Below are 22635 nucleotides of genomic sequence, written 5' to 3' on the forward strand. Positions count from 1 at the left end.
AGGAAATGCCCTGGAATAATATCTAGAAGCAAAAATGTTATTTTTTGTTTTCTTAGTCCTGCCCCTGAGGATGACTTATCCCCTGCCATCCCTGAGATCCAGCCTACAGTACCAGTGAGGTAAATCACTTGTTTTTCAAGAAAGCTATCCTACGGATAGCTATGGATTTGATTCATTTTCTACTCTCCAACTCTGGGTTTGAGTTTGTTACTGTGACCTTACTTTTCCCCCTTCCATAGCAATGCATCTTCAATCCATGTAGGAGATCATGGAGCTATGCTAAGGCAAGTGATTATAATTCCATTCTAATGTCTTCTAATGGTGTACACATAAATGAAGTCTTGAGTCTTGGTGTTGCCATGTAGAATGCTGCCATTATCATTGGCTGCATTCTACACAGAAAGATACTTGATGAGACAAAGGGAAATGGGTAAAATGATTTCTACTTTTTTGGAATGCCATTGTTTTATCTGTCCCAACTTGTCTCAGTCTGTCCCAAGCTCCCCATTGCAACCACCTACAGTTATATTTAGTTTCTAGTATTGGCGCTATTTACAGATATAACATGATGCACATTAAGTTACAATTTGTGTTTCATCCAGATAGCCTTCCACAACAACAAATTGTGCTGTCTAATGCCTTGTGTGTTTGTCACCATGAGAAAGTCTTTGACATTTATCTGTCTACGCATGAATCATTTCCTTTTTTTAGAGAGGACGTCATCACATTTACATCTGATGAGGAGGTGGAGGAAGTCCTGCTTGGATCCCCCAACGGGAGTGATCCTGTAAGCACATAAACCAGCATGTTGTGTTATTATACAAAGTGAAATTGTTATTTGTTGTGTTGATATACTGTTAGGATCTAGAATGTTTTGGTGCTTAGTTCCTGTTTTATTTTGGTAACCTTCCCTCGTGTGTCTTAGTTTTCTTTACTTCCTGTATTTTTCCCACCTTTGTGATTGTGATTGTGTCCACCTGAGTATGTTTAGGTCCCGGTCTATTTAAGTCAGTGTCTTTCCTTTGTGTTTGTGGGATCATTCCCTTTATGTGTGGTTTTCCTTGTTCCCTGTGACACTAAGTAAGTAATCCTGGTCTAGTCCTTGTTTTCCCTTTTGTTAAAAGTTGGTTGTTTTCCTAGTATTGCTTTGTTCTTGGATGTTGGACTGGTGGATTTTTGGTTGCCTCTATTTTTTGTGATAAAGTACTTGGACAGTTCCCGCTCAGCCTTTGTTTTGTTAAGTCTGCACTTTGGGTTCACTCCTTGTTTTATTACTCGACCACAACCCATAACATATACAATGTGAAATTGTTATTTGTTGTGAAACTTAAAGCACATACTCACAAAGTGCTTGATTCCATTATAGGACAATGTGGACCTCATGGTGCTCCTAAACACCTTCAGACAAGACAATGTAGATGCACACAACACTTTTACAGTGATTGCCAGGAGGTGATACATCTTGAGAAGTGCCTGTGCTGCACTCTCAAAGACCTACTTTGGCTGGCACAAAGAGCCATCAGTGGAATTTGTCTCAGAGATGGCAGCCGACTACGGTGGGCCTAGGAGGGAGTTTTTTAGGTAAGCAGTAACTGTTGATCGAAATTGCAAATAATGGTATCGTGAGTAAGCGTCATTGTGGTTTCATGTCATTTCATCCCTGTCAGGGTTTTGGTCTAATTTCTTGTCTTTGACTTTTTGTTAGTAGTTTCTCATGTGTTTCTGTGTCTGTTCTTCCTGTCATTTCCTTTGTTAACCATGTGTTCATGCCCCTTGTGTAATTCCTGGTTTTGTCATGTGATGTTTGTTTCCTGTCTCAGATCCTGGTTTCCTTGTTCCATGTGCCTTGGTTAGTTTCCTGATTCCTGTGCCTTGTCAATGATTTCAGCTGTCTCTTGTTATTGTGTATCATCTGTTTGTTGTCTGTATTGTGCTCACCTGTGCCTTGTTGTTCCCGTCCAATCATGTGTGTCCATTGATTAGTTCACCCCTGTATTTAAGCCCCTGTGTGTTCAATGGTCCTCGCTTGGTCATTTTGCATGTTTGTCACTATCTGTTCCTGTGCTTAGTTAAGTAAAGTTTTGTCCTGCACTTGAGTCCTATCTGCAATATCGTGACAATCACCCTATCATGTATGCAATTTGAAACAAATCTCCCTAAGCATTTTGTTACAGGTTGCTGATGCTTGACGCCCAGAGCTCCCTGGGGGTCTTTGAGGGGAGGCCTGGAGAGCTGTTTTTTGCCTATGACCTTCAAGCCCTTGAACAGCAGAAATTCTACACGGCAGGAAAACTTACAGCCTGGTCAACTTACAGCCTCCGATGTCTGAATGGTTCTCTTTTTGCACTTGTGTGCTTTAGGCTGGTCCAAGTTGAAGAGACCCGGTGCAGGATAGACCAGGTAACACTGAGTTATGATGCACATTCACATTTTCTTGTGCGACATGACAATACAGGAAAACAACAAAAAAAATCTGCAATTCCCAATGCTCACCTTCTATGCCCCCCCCCCCAAAAATGTCAATCTCACTTCCTAAAGATTAAGACCTGCAGCACAGAGGAGGACCTGGAGACCCTAAAAGAAACGTGTGAGGAATGGATTGCTGGCTGTGGTGTGCCAGCAGTCTACACAGCCCACTTACAGGATCTCCCACAAATACATGCCAGAGTTGTGGCTCATTTCATTTTTCATCGGTAAGATTGTTTTACACTACTTTGTGCAAAATGACAGACTTTTTACATTGTTGGCAGGTGATGGCCTGTATATACTTCCCTGAAAGGGTTTGTCGGTGTGGCCTGCATGTATTACTGCTAGGGGTGGGCGATATGGCAAAAATATCATATCACGATTTTTTTATTATAAAATCACGATTTCGATTTTATCACGATCTTACATGTATTTTTGAGACTAATTTGCAAGTTTCTGGTCAGTGCAACCAAACCATTTCTGTATGTAAAACAGTCCTAAAAGGAAAAAAAATCAGACAATTTAGGCCAAAGAACCTTTCTGAGCAGATTTTAATTTAAATAGTTGCAGTTTTGCCAACATGTGCAAAGAACGTAACCATACTAAAAGGTAAACAACAAAACTCTGATAAAGTGCACTCTTGCAACATAAAAGGTAGCTTTCAATAAACATGAAACTTAGTAAAACATCAATGAAGACATTACTGTTTGCTTTCTTCAACAGTCATTTTAACAGGATTTAAGTGTACCAAAACACTAAATAGCTTATTGAATAGGGTCAAATAAAAATGCAAACTTAAGTAACTGTGGTTATCTCTTTTAGTGCAACAATTTTGAACAAAAATGATCAAACTGCAATGTCTATAACCTAATTATTAAAGATCCAGCAGCTTTAGAACATATTACTGTTCAGATATCTTCTTAGAGTTTTTATCTCCTTCTAAAAAGGAGACATCATGACAGATTCCTATCACAGATTTTTAGCCAGGAAAACCATTTTGTCAACTTTATCTGGCTTGAGAGTAGCCCTTTGGCAAGTTACTATGTTGCCACCTGTGCTGAAGACTCGTTCTGAGGGAGCGCTTGTTGCTGGAATGCACAGATACTTTTGAGCTAGTTGGCTAACTCGTGGAAAGTTTCCCTCATGGAGTTTCCACCATTCGAGAGGATCCATCTCACTGTCTGCATTTGGTGTGGAAAGATAGGCCTTCATTTCCCCATCTATTGCCTCTCTAAGAGATGGGAGGGAAGTCGATGTGCCAGCTGCAGATACAGCACCTGAGATTTTTAAAAAGCTGGCTAATGTTTTCTTCTTTGCTTTCTTTGGTGGTGTTTGTTCTTCTGCCTCAGGACTCTGTGATGTGGATGGGAGTGGATGCTGTGCTTCAACATGGACTCCAGCTCAGACACAGCTCTGGCTTGTACTCCCTCTTTCTTGTCACTGTCAATGTACTGGGTTTTGAACCTCGGATCCAGAAGCGAAGCCATGTCCAGCAGGGCATCAGTGATGGGCTCCTGGTACTTTTCAGTGAGGTAGTTGAGGATAGTTGTCTTGATTGTGTTTGTTAGCTCACTGTCATCATCACTGAGGTTAAGGAGGTTGACTCTCAGCAGGTGCAGGACTGGCTTGACATATGAGACGCTCACATAGTCCTCCCCTGAAAGTGCATCAGTGAAATCTCTCAGTGGACCAAGGGCCTTCTTAACGCACTCCATTACATCAATATCTTGCCATAATGGTACTAAGTGTCTTGTCTTCTTGTCGGCCTTCAGGACCTGTGAAGTGGCCTTTTCTTGGTCCAACACTCTCTCAATCATGGCAAGTTTGGAACCCCATCGGGTTGGCGACTCTGTTATGAGTTTTTGTTGAGGTAGTTTAAGTTCTGTTTGAGCTTGACTCAAATCCCTTTTCTTCTTCCAGCTGAAGGAGAATGCACTCACCACTTTCTTGCAGACAGATGTTGTGCGAACAACTCGAGGGTCTTTGGCACTTTTTTCTAAAAGAAGAGCATGATATATTAACCAGATGTAATGATAAAATTAAAATAAAATCAGCAAAAGGTACATTTTAATCTGTGATTGTTTAATATTATATATATGTTTATATTTCAGAAAATGTGATTATTCTAATGCTATATTTTTTCATGAAGTAATAAAAAAACATTTCAATAAAATGTTTTTTAATCATAGACTAATGTAATAAATTACTTTGTTCTGTGTCCCTAGTTTATTCTGAAGTTAGCAGCAAATCATCATTAATAAGGTGCTATTATTGCTTGTTTTAACCTATTGCTTATTTTTTTTTTTATCTGATCCAGATTTGTTAAGCATCTTACGCCCCATCTTTGCATTATATTAATTTATTTGAAGTTCACTCACCAATGGCTAGGTGCAGTCTATGCCCAAAGCAGGGCAGACGAGTCCAGTTGTTTAGTTCCAAGGCCTTCACCATGTTAGTCCCACTGTCTGTGGTCATGCAGGTCATGTTCTTCTCTTTGAGTCCCCAGCATTGAAGAGCGTCTCTCAGCCCTTGCGATATGAGCTCCCCCGTGTGATCTTCTGGGAAATATGTTGTTTGCAGAGTCGCACTGCAGAGCTTCCAGTCGTCAATATAATGAATGGTCAGACTCAAATAAGGCTCTGAAGTGCGGCTGGACCACAGATCACTCGTTGTTGCGAAAAACTGGACGTTCTGAACTTTGCGTTCAATCTTTTCTCGGCATTCAGAGTAGAGACGTGGAATGGCAGTGTTGGAGAAGTATTTTCGGCTGGGCAGCTCGTACCGCGGGTCAACTACTTTGAGCAGGCATTTGAACCCCTCGTTTTCTACTGTCTTGAACGGAACCATATCTTTCGCAAGATAAAAGGTAACTGCTTCTGTTACCTCTTTCCACCGCTTGCTTATCTTCTCATACGGAGTGCCTTTATCAAATGCCTGTGTTAACATTGTCTGTTTGGGTCTAGCTGCTGCCTCTGGCTGCGGTGCCACCGGCGATCCCCTCGCTGTTTGGCTCTCAGCATACTGTTTAGGGTGCTTTCTCTTCAAGTGATTGAACAAGTTCGTCATGTTGCCATCCGATGTGCGAACCGTCTCTGTGCAAACTTTGCAAATTACTTTTGTTTGCGCTTTGTCATTTGGGGAAAAGCCAAACCAATTCCATATAATGGAAGTGGAGTTTTTTTTAGCGACCAGCTCCTCCGTTTGGCTTTCAGCCATGGCTTTCCATGCGGCTACCGCTACACACACAAACAAGGAAGCGGGTAAGAAATTGCGTCACTGCCCGTAATTCGCTATGATTGGTCGGTCAGGTTGACGACGTAATACGTCTGGTGTGTCGGTGCATCAGCATAGAGCTGCAATTAATAGAATGTGACCTAGACGATCCATACGATCTCCTCACCTTGGCAGATCGTCTACACGTTCTAATCCTTCACGATCTAATATCGTCATATCGCACACCCCTTATTACTGCTATTACTTTGTTCGGGAAAATTGAAGTGTGTGTACATGAGCATGTGAAACAAAGTGTTTTGAATAACTAATTTCCACAGAGAGCGTGACCGTTTTTGTATTTTCTTATGCTTTTTTTTAGTTAACTCTTGTGAGCTCATGAAGTACTGTGCAGTGGTTTACAAATACAATTTCATGTATAATTACATGACCTGACATGATTCCAAAATAAACTGGCTAACCATTTCTTCAACAGAGTTGCAAGCATGATCCAACAATTCATTGCTGGCATGAATGCATGCGGGCAATTCTGGGAGCTGGTTAAGGCCCACTGGAGGCAGTTTGTTCCCTTATTTACCAACACTGGGGAAAAACTCACCCGCCAGAAAATTCGTTCCCTGTTCAAGCATACAAGGAGTGAGGAGGGTAGCAACAGGTGGGAAATAGAAGAAAGCGCCCTCTACTTGTTTGAGGACTGGCTGGTGGCCATTGAAGGTGCGTGGTGTTAATTTCAGAATCATTTTTTTGCATTGTCATTTAACAAAGTCTGTCCATTGACAGTATAGTCTGGGTCTGATGCTTTCTTGACTTTGATCTCAACTCTTCTTGACAATTTGAGTGTAAATGAGAGGATTAGTTGCCAGAGGTTTGTAACAGTAGTCATTAGTCTTTGAAAAGGAGCGTGATAGTCTGTGTCAAACAAGCTCTTGGCAGCCTTCATCATCCTACAGAGCTGTAAATAAATTTGTGTATTGATTTTTGGCTCCTGCATCATGTATGAATCTCATATCAAATCCAAATATGTCTTGCTTCAGGAATTCTACGTAATATACATATCCAACAATCGTAACATAAACGCAACATGGTGGTGATGGGACATAACTGACTGTAAATATATAAAACACTTGTTTAAAGATGACTGCTTGTTTAATTACTTTAAACTGATGTCTGCAGAGGGTGTCATGGATTTAACGTTTGAGGAACTTCTCATCTTTGTCACCGGAGCAGACCACCTCCCCCCTCTTGGATTTCCCAACCTGTGCTCCATCGAGTTTTACGATCAGGAGCCAGGAACGAAACGTGTGCCGTTTGCCTCCACCTGCAGCCTCTCTCTGTCTCTCCCCAGGGGCATGGACTGCGAAATGGAATTCAGAGAATTAATGTGTCTCACTCTGAGGGGGTCATTGGGTTTTGGGAAGGTGTAGATATTTGTAGTATGGTCTTTTTGGCTGTATGTATAAGTATGTCCATGTTTGAAAATTCTGTGTTCTGTTAAAGGTATTTTTTTTTCCCATTTTTCTTTTTACACCCTTTTTTCCTGTTTTTCTTTCATGGATAGTGGCTTAGTTTCTGTTCCCTGTCTACATTGTTTGTTCATGAAAGTTTATATAAATGATTCTCTACAGTTTGTCATGTTTGGCCCAATTTTTCTATTACCATGACAATGGCAAACACATTTTCTTATAAAGGTTATGAAGGTGCCTGATAGCACACTGCCCAAGTAAAGATTAGAACTGCCCTTGCAGATCAACTCCATTCTTCCTGTAACTTCAGCTGACATCAGTGCATGCATGTTTGATACTGTTTATGGAGCAAACATGATCAAAATGTAAGAATGTGAAGGAGTTTACTATGTTTACAGGCTGAGAGTTGTGCCATAAAAGGCTAAACTATGATCATTATTCTGGGCTACACCCTTATTGTAATAGTTTCTATTCAGGTGGACAGCCCTAATGGTCTGATTTACATAGGCCAAACCATGGCCATTAATAAACAATGTAGGGGGGCCATCCTATGTAGACAGTCATTGGAATGCAATTTACACATTTAAGCTAGGAAATGCTATTCAGGTGGACAGGCTTAATGGTCTGATTGACATAGGCCAAACAATGGCCATTAATAAACAATGCAGGGGGCCATCCTGTGTAGATGGTCGTTGGAATGCAATTTACACATGTAAGCTTGGAGATGCTATTCAGATGAACACCCAAAGGTGTTAATGTACCAAGGGGCGTTACCTGCCCAGCCAGTGATATATATAGTGTGCCATTTTGTGTCTTGGGAATTTTTTGGACAACAGTTTTAGGAAGGACTACTGCTAGAGACATATAGGCTACCTACAACAGAGAATTATGCCTCGGAGAATGTTCATCTTGCGTTGCAGGAACATTCTGAACGACTGCACTCGACGTCTCCTAATGGATCGTCCATTAGGAGCCTCGTGTACTTCAATCAGCATTACACAGGTATTTGCTCAGATCTTTGATATTGTTGGCAGTCTTCCTATTTGACACCTGAGGTGCACGGAACTTACTGTCAACTTGAGGAAATTAGATTGAAGACGTTCTGCATAGTAAAAAGTTATTTTAAGTTATCTAGGGTGGTCAGACAGTCTTTGTCCGATCCACAGTGCTCTCTTTTGGGGACATTTGTCCACATTTTAGACTTGTCCTTTTCAGTGCCTGGCTGGTGGTCAACCTATAGGCCACATGTGTGGATTAGGCCTGCAAAGCACACTCTGTCATAATGTTGTAAAGTTGTAAATGCCTGTAGCACATATTTAAAAATAAACTTTTGACCTATTGTCCCAGGTTGGAGATAATGCAGAGGAGCCTACAGTGGGCAAGGGGAACTTTGTTAAATGTCCCAGATGCTGACCGAATTCTCAGCGACCTAACAGAATTGTTAGAAGAAGTCAGAATGGCTGGTAATCAAGGAGAGCAAGGTAACATACATAACATTTGTCATACATGATTGTAACACATGAACCTTGCACAGGTGACCTCTTTGCTCCTCATGATGATGACCTAGGATCTGTTAAATGACATATGGGTAAACCCAAGCCCAAAACTGTACGCGACCTCAAAAAACCCTGTAACAAATTATATAATATGTTTTGAAGCAATGCTAAATGACCCAAATAACATGTTGTTTTCTGAAGTGTTCGAATTAATTTCATTTAAAGGGTCGGTGCTGTTATTTTGAAATCTGAAAAACCGGAAGTCGAAAAGAGACGAAAACGGGAGGGTAACTATACAAAGTACACATGAAAACAAAGTTAAAAGTAATATTTCTGTCTAGTATAGCACCTGGCTGACGAGGGCACAAGGTTTGGCAATGGTTTATTTCACATTGTGTGCATTTTGAGTGACTTTACTATGCGTCCGTAGTTTTGCAGAGTTTGAGAAATGTGCAAGTTAAGGTAGTTAGGTTAATTATTGTATGTGCTTAGGAAATCTTGGCGATATATGAATTGTATGTAAAATATTCTCCCAAAACGGGATAAGACAACTTTTCCTGTTTTTGCAGGTGGTTCTGGTTACCAGGCCCAGTTGGTTTGGGGAGGAGAGAGAGGAGCACCTAGTTTGTCCATCACTCGGCAACAGCTGTTGTTTCTGAGGACTTGTGGCTTCAACATACCTCAGATGGCTGGTGTTCTTAATGTGTCTGAATGTACCGTTCATCGACGTTTGAGGCAAGTGGCCAAATCATGCTTAATTTTCTGTATTTGTTTTGCTCTGTCATTATGTGGTAAAGCTTTCCATCACTGCATTTCAATTTGTGTATGTATCATACATATAAACACACAGACATACACACTAAAACAATCAATATCGTTTGATAATGTGCTAAACATATTTTTTCCTCCTAATAACAGACAGTTCAACCTGACCCAGACATTTTCAAGTATACCAGAATCTGAACTGGATGAACTAGTCACAGAGCTGGTGGCTGGCAATGACATGGTGGGTCCTGAGTCTGTAAGAGCGGCGCTGCATGCAAGGGGACTCCGTGTACAACGAAGAAGGGTGCGAGAAAGTATGCTGCGTACAAACCCTGGGGCAGCTGCACTTAGATCTTTACTGCAGAGACCAGAGAGACGGACTTACCAAGTACAAGGTCCTAACTCTTTGTCGCACATTGATGGCAACCACAAGCTGATAAGGTATTTACCCTTTCTAAACAAAGTTATTACATCAGATATTTGCACTTGTATGTCATAATATTATATGTCAGTGGCTGCGATGTCATTAATATTAAGTATGTTTTTGTAGGTGGAGGATAGTCATTCATGGAGGGATAGATGGCTACAGTCGCCTGGTTGTTTTCTTCCGTGCCTCCTCCAACAACCGCAGCAGCACAGTGTTGGAAAGCTTTGTCAAAGCTGTGGCTCGCTATGGCGTGCCCTCCCGGGTCAGGACCGACAGAGGAGGAGAAAACAGTGCTGTGTGCCTCATGATGAACTAGGGATGCACATGGTTAACCGTTTAACCGTTAACCGATAACAGTAACTCTAACCGATTAATACTAACGGTCAAATTTGTTTTTAAGCTACGTAATTCAATCAACTCATGGGGGCGTGTCGACAGGTGCAACACATGCCATCACGTGCTTTCCATCACAGCCCACTTTACAGCGAAGACGAAGAGAGCAAAAAGGAGTTCTGTGTGGGACAATTTCGACCGGAAAGGGGAGGAGGTCATTTGCAAATTATGCGGTACAGCACTGAAATACTCCAGCAGTACAAGTACAATGCAGTACCACTTAAGAAACAAGCATCCAGCATCAGACGATGGAGGACCATCGCAGCGAACTTTGCCCTCCATGATGGCCGGGAGAAAGTGTGACGCCTGGCGCGTGTGTCTCCATGCACGCTGGCATCATATGCAACATTAATATTACAGATATCAATGACGGCTCTGCAGATGACACCTGAAGTCACTGACTAATTCCAGTCTCCTTCGTGTTGTACAGTAGGGGAGGGTGTGTATCCTTGTATGCAATTACGCACAAAACACACATTACATTGAATATTATTTTTTTTATCTCCAGACACGTCGCGGGTCGTCCAGGTTTACAGTAAAATTGTTCGGAATGAAGCTGCATCATCCAGATAAACATTGAGCTCCATCAGAACTGTTTAAAAATCAGATTTCAGAAGCTCAAACTTTATTTTGGAAATGAAGCAGAACACACAATCACCAGCGCGCTCGCTCTCGACATAATTTAAAAAGCAATAGCAGACGATTGAAGCCTACAGTACTGTTAATTATATCTAAAGCTTGTAGCTTTTTTTTTACATTTTAGATGAGTAATCTAACTATTTGCCGTCATTGTAAATCTGCAGTTCAACACCGGACAGCGCCGAGTCAGTGACTCTCTGATTCCAACCTTTCCTTACATGGAAAGCCTTGTCGGAATGGTGGGACGTTTGTGTGTCGGAATAGCGGTATTTCGGGATGGTGATATGTCTAAATGGTGGTATGTCGGAATGGCAGCATGTCAGAATGACGGAATGTCAGAATGGCAGCATGGAAGGGCATTTAAATCTTATCGGTTAACGGTTATTAATCGTTAAATAAAAAAAAAAATCATATCATAAAAAAAATCCAAAATGTGCATCCCTATGATGAACCTGTTCAGAGGTTTTAGACGAGGCAGTGCCATTCAAGGGAGGAGCGTACACAACCAACGCATAGAGAGGCTCTGGGGGGATCTCTGGCGTGGACTCATCAACGTGTACCACGAACTGTTTCACTTTTTGGAGAGTGAGGGCATAATCAACCCTGACAGTGATATGCATCTCTGGGCTCTCCATTATGTGTATCTTCCGAGGCTGAACAGAGATTTAGCCGACTCTGCAAATCAGTGGAACAACCATGGGCTAAGGACAGAAGGTCACATGAGTCCATTGCAGATTTTTGTTCAAGGGTGTCTCCAGCAGCAGGGAAGAAGTTCATCTGCCATGCAGGACATTTTTGGAGGAACTGCACCTCCTCCTGCTGCTGGCCCTCCACCTCCTAAAGTTGTTGGCCCTGCACCTCCTCAAGCTGCTGGCCCTCCACCTCCTCATGCTGCTGGCCCTGCACCTCCTCATGCTGCTGGTGCTGCTGCTGGCACTCCAGCGCCTGCTGACCTGGCTGCTGCTGCAGCTGATGAAGAAGTTGCATGGCTAGTAGACTGGCCAGAGAGGGTAACTGTGCCTCATGTAGACTATCCTTTGGATGGGGCAGTAACGGAGCACATTCAGGCACAGTTTGACCCTCTCAGTGGCCCCAGGGGACATCATGGAATACTAGTCATCCGGGGCCTGTTATCCTTTCTAGATTCCTTGTGACAGGACAAAGAAAAACCCCAACTCAACAGGCCACTGGAGGTTGGACAAAGTTATTCGAAGTTGCCTTGCAGGCCATTTTCCCAAAATTCCAATGCGCCTACTGTCCTTCTCTATTTCTATTGCACTGTTCTCACATGCTTGGGCCTATAATCAAGTTCCTGGGTTCTTTGGAAAGCTGAGACTCTGTAGATCTGCATGGAACAGACAGAATAACTGTGTCTAGTACAGTAACAGAGGGACAGAGGCATGAATGTTGTTTTTCTCTTCCTGACAATTTACAAACATTTTGGTAATATGGGTTAAATAGTCATCTTAGAAACACAACTGAGCCCTAGCCCCAGACCCTGTGAATGTCTATGTCAAAGTAGATCAATAAGGAATGAAAATGAAAATCTGACGCATGTAAATGTAAAAGTATGTCCATGCGTTTTTCTCAGTGTATTTTTGAAGATAGAAAAAAACATACCCATTTACCTACAATCCATATTGTAATCAAATAAGAACCCCTCTGAGTACAAGTACAAGTACATTACCATCTTGAACAATACTCTTCTTTGCTGCAGTGTGCTGGGGAGCAGCATCGGAGCCGGCAACACCAACAGACTGAGCAAACTGATCAGGAAGGCCTGACTGGCTGCTCCAGCTCTGCTGTCATCTGCACTACTACAATATTGCACAAAATTTATTTATATTTACAGTATATTTCAATTTACATTTAGTTTTATCTTGTATTCACTGCTGCTTTTTCTGTATATATTTTTTGCCATTTTTTTGGTTTCCTTTTTTTATTTTTTATTTTTTAAATTCTTGTATATATTCTATGGTTGTCTGTATGTTTTTTGTTCATTGCTACTGCAACAAAACAATTTCCCAGATTGGGATCAATAAAGAATCAGTCTAAAGTCTAATACAGGACACCCACTACCCAACCTACTTATCAAATAACAGAGCCTTTTTAGTTGGAGGCTTATCCAACTCCATTTCAAAGACCAAAGATCTACCTACCTACCTACATACCTACCTAACAAATACCCTAACTGGGCACCAGGCCCATGAGCAAACAGTCACTAATGCCTGGCCTGCTGGTATTAAGGTGAATGCCTGAAGGACAGGCAACAGTGCTCCTTGTGATGTTACACTCTCGTGATAGTTATTGAGTATTATTTTTTAAAGATCATATTTGCACATACATTGGATTATATTGTACATTTGCTCAAAATTACAGGAGGTAACATGGAAGAAAGGGGAAGCATTTTGGAGAAAAAATCCAATTTTACCACTTTTAAGAACATGGTGTTAAAATGGACAAAAAAAGGGACATTTTCTAAGCTGACGACCCTTGCTAGAACACGTTAAGGGGTTAAATATCAATACTGGATAGGTTGTATGCTTGTAACAAAAAGTGACTGATAAAGTTTTAATGTCAGTTTTGGCCCCCTGACTAAAAGCAACTGGTTAAAATAGCATTTCAGTTAGCTAGGATATTTAAGATAAACTACAGAGGAAGTTAGTGTTTTCAATTTCTTTAATAAACTTTACATCGTCTTCTATCTATCTATCTATCTATCTATCCATCTATCTATCTAATAACATATCTAACAGGATCGATCCAGTACTGGTTAGTTGCATGGCGCCACCTGCAGTCCAATAATTTCATATCTTAATTGCAGATAGGTGAAGCATTATAATGATCTTAGCTGTGTTTCCTCCCCTCCTGATTCTACCAGAAGGCTTACCAGAGCTAAATAAATAAATAAATAAATGAATGAATGAATGAATGAATGAATGAATGAAAAACACACACACACACACACACACACACGCACATGTATATGTAGCCAAAATATATGTCTATATATCCTAAGAATGCATGGAAGGAGAGTTCAAACAACGACAGAAATGAGAGGAAGTACAAGTACACACAGGTTTCTGCCATCTTGTTTACTAACACAGGGCTGCAAAGTCAGTGGGTTTATGTCCAAACAAATACATCGCAATATAGCAATGTGGTGTATGACAGAGTAAAAAAACAAAACACCGCAAAGGGTTCAAGTAAACAATGCCACTCACAGGATTCATACCTATAAGCTACAAGATCTCTGTCTCAAAGTCCTGACCTCTAACCACTGTACCACTTCTACACTTCATTGGCCAGCGAGTAAACCAGTAGAAATGAACAATGACAAAAAATAATAAAATAAAATAAAAAAATCAACGATGCATGGAAGAGGAATTAAAAATAAGGATGAGATTAATTTATGGGATATGTTCCTGCCTATCACCCAAAATATTAACCTACGAGAAACTACAAGGTAAGTTAGGACAAACTTTGCCAGAAAGGAGATCTGTGCTGAATTGATTTGGTCTGCTTGTCTTGATCAGCGATTGGGTGCAGACACTTCAAGTTCAGTGGCTGAGAGAAAAGAAGGGTGGAGATTATTATCATACTAAGAAAACGCCGTTTTTTATGCGCGTTGTGATGCGCACAAACGCGCGTATTTTACGCGCATTTTGATGCGCAAAACGGCGTTTTTTACGCGCGTTCTTGGAGGACTTCATTACGGCGTAAAAAGCGGCGTTCTTTGTGCGTATTACGGCGTAAAAAACGGCGTAAAATCTGAAAAAACGGCGTTTTTTACGCCGTAATGAAGTTGAAACGCGACGGAATGTGGCGTATTGCTGGCAGGAACGGCTTGCCATAGATTTGGCTTGCCACAGTCCCCCACCACCTCCCGTGACACACACACAATGAAACGTCGGATAATTTAACGAGCAGCGTCGTCCCTTAACACCAAGAACACACATTCGTTCGCGGTAGTTCATGCTAACATGATAGAAAGCCTCAATTTAATGTTGAAATAGCTAAACCGTTAGCTAGGTTAGCGTGTGCAAACACACTTTTTTCTCTCTGACACTGGCCGGACCGTCAAAAACAATGATGACAGCTACAACATAACTTCACCGTGCTGCCATGGAAACAGATTATGGCGAAATATACAGTATGAAGAAATAATTATTTTAAAAACTCACCTTTCCGCTCCCGTCTAGTTGGCAGCAGTAGCAAAGCGGGCAGCCAGGACCAGCTCAGACACGTTCACCTGCGGAAGTGCCCCTCCCCCTCTTGCAAAAACCTAATATATCAAGTTATCGCTGCTGAGCATGATTATTTCACTGCACATTCCCGTGGAATATTAGAAACTGCTAATATGGTTTAGTTGTTTGAACGTTTTTTTCAAAACCACAAAAGATAATTAATGATAACTTAAAAATTAAAATTGCAAACAAAATCCAGGTGTACAGTGCAGCAGCCTATATGTGAGCAACTATGTGTAAGCTGCCCTTCATTGCACTAATCAGCAGCAAGCAAATCTTCATTGCACAGGCATGTGGAAATAATAAAACATTGGACAGAAATGTGGAAATAATAAATAATTGGACAGACGTGTAGATAAACAATTCAAATGCATTACTTTTATACCAAGAGTATTAATCATAATACTGGAAAGGATTCTCTTTTTTCAGGAGATTTTGACTTCATCACTCAATTGATCACAATTCTTCAGTGATTATCAAAATTAAGAAAACTTTAAGTATCACGCCTCTACGTGTATGCAAAAAAATGTGTAGAAATGTGTTAACCATTAGCAAGTAACGTGTGCATACAGGGGCTCACGTGTACAAACATCGGTCTTCTTCGTCTTTGGGTTCCGCTTCAGTCTCTTCCTCTCCGGGCTTACCCCGTGTTCCCACCAAACGCGATGCCGCAAGATCGCGTGACTAGATTACATACAAAGTCAATGTAAAGACGCGATTTGAGGCGTCATCGCGCCGGGCGATGCGATGGACGCGATCGTGCGGCGCGATGGACGCGTTGGCCGCGAAAATCGCTCCCATCGCGTCGCCCCATCGCGCCATCGCTTCATCGCTGGAGTTGAAATAATTGAACTTTTGCGGTGAATTCGCGTGAAGACGCGCCGCGACAGCCTATCAGCGTTGTGATCGTCATCGACGTGGTGATGTACGGACGTCCTGGTGTTCCCAGGCGCAAATCAAACCGCCAGAAACAATGGAGGAGCAGCTAATTGTTGCCGTCACCGCTCACCCAGAGCTGTATGACAGTTCCTGTCCCCTCTACAGGGTCAAGAACAAGACAGACCAGGCCTGGGTGAGCGTGAGCGAGGTGTATGGACTATGGTGGTTAGCGATGGTGGTTATCTCAGCCATGGTCGACGAGAGAATGAAATGGCGGAAGAAATGTAGTTGTTTGGGCGGGCTCGTCGCGCAACGCAATGCCACGACAAGGCGTTTTTTTGCATATTGGACCAGCATCAAAACTGGAGCGTGTAGCACGATGCGATTTCATTTGACGCGCGATTAAATCGCTTTCATCGCGTTCGGTGGGAACACGGCGTTAGAGAGGGAGACTGGAGGAATCGTCTCAGCAGGATGTTGTACTAATTGATAAGGAGGTGGTGGAGGAAATTTATCATTAATAGCCGTAGTGATACACTTTATGCCGTGTTCCCACCAAACGCGATGTCGCAAGATCGCGCTACAAGATTACATACAAAGTCAATGCAAAGACGCGATTTGAGGCGCGATGGACGCGTTGGCCGCGAAAATCGCTCCCATCGCTCGAGTTGAAATAATTGAACTTTTGTGGCGAATTCGCGTGAAGACGCGCCGCGACAGCCTATCAGCGTTGAGATCGTCATCGACGTGCTGACATATGGACGCCCTGGTGTTCCGTCGCTGCGTAAACCAAACCGCCAGAAACAATGGAGGAGCAGCTAATTGTTGCCGTCACGCTCACCCAGAGCTGTGTGACAGTTCCTGTCCCCTCTACAGGGTCAGGAACAAGAAAGACCAGGCCTGGGTGAGCGTGAGCGAGGTGTATGGACTATGGTGGTTGGCGATGGTGGTTATCTCAGCCATGGTCAACGAGAGAATGAAATGGCGGAAGAAATGTTGTTGTTTGGGCGGGCTCGTCGCGCGACGCGATGCCACGACAAGGCGTTTTTTTGCATATTGGACCAGCATCAAAACTGGAGTGTGTAGCGCGACGCGATTTCATTTGACGCGCGATTAAATCGCTTTCATCGCGTTTGGTGGGAACACGGCGTTAGACAGAGGTGCCTGATGCATGGTGGAGATAAATACAGAAGTAATTAGTGTCTTCCATTTGCCAAACATTCTATCAAGCCAGTTAGTTAGTGGGTTCTCAATCCCTTAGTGTTCTGCTAATTCTTCAGACATTATGTTAAGGCTAGAAAGAGCTCGGGTGATAGAGCCATCTGGAGCGGTATTGTTTGGGATGAAAACAAAACAAGTCCTGGGAAAATACACACACACCACCTCTTTCAGCCAGACGGAAATCGAGGGCCATTCTGTTTTAGTAAGTCATCAATGAAGTAGCAGCCAACTGTTCATGTATGCCCGCTGTGGCATCTCTGGTCATGTTATTTACTCTTTGAATATTAAAATGAACATAGTTAATTCTATCCACATTCTTATTTATGGTCACCCACCAAAATAGGGATGATTCAAATCCTGTTACAATTTGATTAACCAATTTATGTTCATCAGGTACACCTCTGGGGATTCCAATTGCATCTATATAGGTCGGAGAGTTTCGGTAGGTCTGGCTTTTACCCAGCTAGAGAACGGATCTACACAAACTAGAAAATATCTTTTACCTTCAGTTCTGTGGTCTGCTCCCATATCAATAAAATCAATTTCTCTTCCTTTCCATGGGGCATCAGGTGCTGGGAAGCTATCCAGTCCAGAGTGAAACCTTTGGATTAAATTGATTACATTTCTCACAAGACTGTACAAAATTATCTTTGAGGTGGGGGTGGCACCAATGTTGTGAAATGAGAGCTGTTACTTTTGAAATAGCACAGTGACCTGTACTGTGTGCTTCTTGACATAGTAAGTTTAGTAGTCCAGCCGGAGCTACTATTTTGCCTTTGTGAGTTCTCCAGAGCCCTGTAGAATCTTTTGTGGCTCCTTTTTCTTTCCATGCCTGTTTTTTGGATGGAGCGGCTACTTCTTGGAGTTCTTTGATGGTCTGTGCACATAGATCCCTATGTGGTTTGTCATCAGGTGTCTTTTGAGACATTTGTTTATATACATTGTACCTGCTATTGCTTTTGCTGCCATATCTGCTGCATTTTTGCCTCTAGCTACTCTGCCATCTCCTTTTTGATGTCCTCTGCACTTGACTATAGCGACCTGATTTGGTTCAAGCAGGGAAAAATAGAGATAAAGTAGCTGCTTCAAATATTTAACAGAGGTGCCAGCTGAGGTCACAAAATCTTTCCTTCTCCAATGATGCATGTCCACGTGTACAGCTTGGACTGCATAAGCTGAATCAGTGTACAGTTTTTCCTCTACATTCATTTAGGAGTGGCGGGCCGCCAAGTCCCTCTGTTCCTGTGGCTGTGAGATATGCTGTGTCTGACAGTGTTGGCCCCAATGGCCATAGCCTCCGCATTGGAAGCACTGATCATTGGTACTTCATCCCAACCTGGATCTGTTATAGGGTCTCCCTCTTCTTCTATTATTAAATATAGGTTTGTTCTGTGGAGCAGTTGGTGGGTAAGGGAAGGGAGGTGGGTCTGGATAAGGGTCGTATGGAATAGGTTAAGGATGAGATTGTATGGTAGGAGGAGGAGGGGCCTGAGGCGTCTCCTGAGGTGGTGCCTGCTGAGGCATCTGTCTAGCAGAGGACTTATTCTGATCTACTTCGTCTCTAATTTTTTTTTGATTGTGATTTCACCAGTTGTGCCTACAGGGATGCCAAGTCCCTCTGTTCCTGATATCTTTGCGCAAGTTCATTATCAATGTATTGGATAACATGAGCTGCCCATACTGTATATGTCAAGCTTGGTAGACTAACCACTTGTTTAAGCATCGTCTGCACAGAGGGAGGCAATGAGGCTTCTACTGCTCCTCTGAAAAGCATCTCTATAGAATCACCAGCAGCTGGGTCCTCTCCAGTTCTACCATTCCATAGTTCTCTTACCTGGAATAAATATGCTGTGCCTCTCTCATCTGCATTGGGTGGAATTTGACATAATTCAGCAGACCCCATTTGTATAGGTAACTTCTCTCGGATGACAGGCCACAACAGGTGTACCAGATGATGTAAGGGCAGACTATCTAGGTCTTTATCTACATCTATCTATCATCTATCTCTAGGTCTTTGTCTGTTAGTTGCTTAACTTCTTTCCACATACCCAGTGACGTGCATGAGGTGAACACTCACCTGAAATCACCTGGAGCTGGGACTACTCTAGCACGTGCTTCTAAGAATGCCTTGATCCACTGAGTGCCCCCTTTATTTATGTCTGGCAATTGAGATTTAATCATTGCAGTGTCCTGTAAGGAGAACATAGTGTAGGTGGTGATGGTGTGTCCTTCAGTGGTGGTTGCTGTTACCAGTGGCATCTGATCATGATCAGGGTTCTAAATTAACACCCGCCAACCCGCCAAATGCGGGTTAAAATTCATATTGGCGGGTGTAAATAAAAACTTACTAGCCAATTTGGCCGGTAATGCATTAGGCAATCATGTCAGTCAGAGCCGCTCTACAGTTCTTGGTCATTTGTCCCCCGGACAGTCCGTCCTACATTTCCCATGAACACTGTCGTAATGCTACATAATGACGTACAAGACGCCCATTGGCTGTGCGCAGGCACACTACAGTCTGTAGTGCAACCGGCGCGAGAAACCACGGAAACGCAAACACAAAGAAGAAGAAGAAGAAGAAGAATGAACGGCGGCGTATAAACTGTAAAAAAGGAGACTGAGCTAGCTAAAAGTAAAAAGTAAAGTTAAACTAAATGCTGCGGTGGTTGGGACAGACGTCTGGGGGCGAGAAGAGGAAGGAGGCAGGGGATGAGAATGTTGACAAAGCGTGCGAAACGAAGAAAAGAAAGTTTAACGCTAAATGGCTGACAGGTCGTGAATGGCTTGTGTTTGATCACGAAAATGCCATCATGTTTTGTAAGGATTGCCGCCTGTACACGAAAGAAAAAAACAAGACGAATAATTTTGTGGTGGGGACTAATAATTTTAAAGTCGAGGCAGTAAAGGACCATGAGTGCCCGAAGTCATCAGGAAAGCCTAAGGAGTCTGCAGTACTGACTGCTGCACTATTTGTGTTTTCTAGTTGTACATACATAATTCAATTTATTACCAATGCAATTTTTTGCAAGTGTTTAAGTCATGGCTGTTACTTATATATATTTCTTATTAAAGAAGGAAAGTAGAAACACTTTAAGTTGAAAGGAAAAATACATTTTATTAGGAATGTAATGATACTAAATACTTACTGGAAAAATGTCTTTTATAAAATAATAAATCTGACAGCATTTTTTTTTGTATAAATTAAATGTTTGCACTTTCTGTGTATATTTTGTTTCATGTGTTGTACTTTCTGTGCATTTTTCATGCCAACAATGTAAATATAATGATCAAATGTATTCAGTGGCACTCATAATCTCTTATTTTCACCGGGAAAAAATTTGGCTAGTGGAAATTCTGATTGGCTGGTAACTTTAGAAGGTCACCAGCCACATTGGCTGGTGATCAAAAAAGTTAATTTAGAACCCTGATCATGATGTAGATGGGTGTCTGAGCAAGTGTGAATGTTACCATGATCAGGGTTGCGAGCCGAGATATGAGGCAGGTTAAGATAACGGGACTGGTCAGTACGGTCTTTCCAATTATTCAGTCTGTGTCACTCAAAAGTGGGAAGGTCAGGCCTTGTAGGTGTGCTCGGATGGTCGAGCACATGATCGGGTTTCTAATGATGATGCTTCAAGTGTGTTAGACGAGGCAACTGAAATAGGTGGTTCCACGAGAGTACTGGTGGTAAAGGGATTAGTGCTCCTTTGTGCAGTTTCATTCAGGTATTCTTCTGCCTGTTTTTGTGATTCTTTATCTCCTGGATACGGAGCGGTTTGTAGCAGAACATTTTTAACCACTAGCAATGGAGTCATCAGAGGGAGCGTATTCTGAGTTGTATTCCATGTTTCTGAGCCAGTAGGTTCGATTCTGATGCTGAAGAGCCTCTAACATTGCTTGTGCCTTAGGGAGGAAGCCAAACTATAGGTGTCTGATAAGTCTCAGTTGTTTTTGGGTTTTTGGCAAGGGTATGTTATCCTTAGGTTCAGTACATTGTGCCTCTGGAGGAATCAAGGTCTTAACTGGCAATTGATGTTTTGGCGAGGGTGTGTTATCATTTGGCTGAGTACATTGTGTCTCCGGAAGAGTCAAGGTCTTAACTGGTATTTGATGTTTTGACTGTGCAGAGGACAGTGTCTGAATGGAGAATTTCACTTCTCCCGTAAAACACTGATAATTTGTCAAAAATGTTTCTGCCTTTTTTTTTTTTTTTTTTTACTTTTTTTCTGCCTTGCCTTTCTGCAGCATTCCTGCCTCTTGTAGCTTTGCTTTTGCATGGTCCAGGCTTCCCGTTGCCTGTTTCAAAAAACATACTGAAATCGCTCAGTTTTGGTGGCGCACTTTCACATTCCCCAAACATCCCACTCATTTGCATTTTCTCAGTCCTATCTATGAATCGATCCATTCCTTTCTCTTCTTCCTCTTTCAGAACCTGTTTCTGCCATCGAGTCACTGTTTCAAATAATACCGACCCCAAGGAGCCGGGTTTACATTTCTTCCACTTATCAATGACTTTCTGTGACAACTTTAAATATTTTTACATGTGTTATTCAGAGAGGGTGAATGGCGCAGTGCCCGAGTGAGGACCCGATCAAGAAGCTTCTACATGGAGCTTAGTACTCTGTGCGCTTGATCACTGGGGGTTCTCCCCGTCTATTCACTCGTTTTAATTCACCAACCTTCGTAACACCTTAACTGAAAATCCCCTCAAAACTATTCCAATGCCCCCCTTTTACAGAACTACTTGAGATCTGTTTCAGTGCAGGAATTCTCGATCAGTCTAAACTGCTCGATACACTACACTTACACAGTAAAAATATCAATCAAGTAGGATATCACCCCACATTTGCATGAAAAATAGCAAACTTATCCCTATATACTCATGAACACCTTAACTCTACAGCTCACGGTCCAACCAGAGATACTCCTTTTTTCTTTTCTTTTCTTTTTTTTTTCTTTCTTCTCAAACGGCCCTACCGGAGGTATATTTTTATTTATTAATCTCTACAGCACAGTCTTGTCTTAGGCATGGATTTAATGTAACAGACATCACTAACAGACAAGAGAAGAATCATCACAGAGGTGTCATCTGTCTCCTGTTAGCCTGACTGGTTTTTGCCATTTCTGTTATCTTACAACGCCGAATGGCACAAGGACATTGATTGAGTTGCACAAGTGCAAAAAAAGATCAGTGCATGAGAACACATAAAAGCGCTTGAAAGGAGTGAATCGTTACGTCAAATGAAAGTCAAAATGTTGAAAAATTGAAATTGTCTTCCGTGGAAGGGAACAGCAAGGAGTTGCACTTCTTTTTTGATGGCTCTGCCACTGGGCTGAGCCTCGTGCATTTGTGAATATCAACAGCGCCCTCGGTCACACAAACACACACCAAACGCTCAGGGCTGAGC

Source organism: Chaetodon auriga, chromosome 22, assembly GCF_051107435.1.
Source record: "Chaetodon auriga isolate fChaAug3 chromosome 22, fChaAug3.hap1, whole genome shotgun sequence".
Classification (NCBI taxonomy): Eukaryota; Metazoa; Chordata; class Actinopteri; order Chaetodontiformes; family Chaetodontidae; genus Chaetodon; species Chaetodon auriga.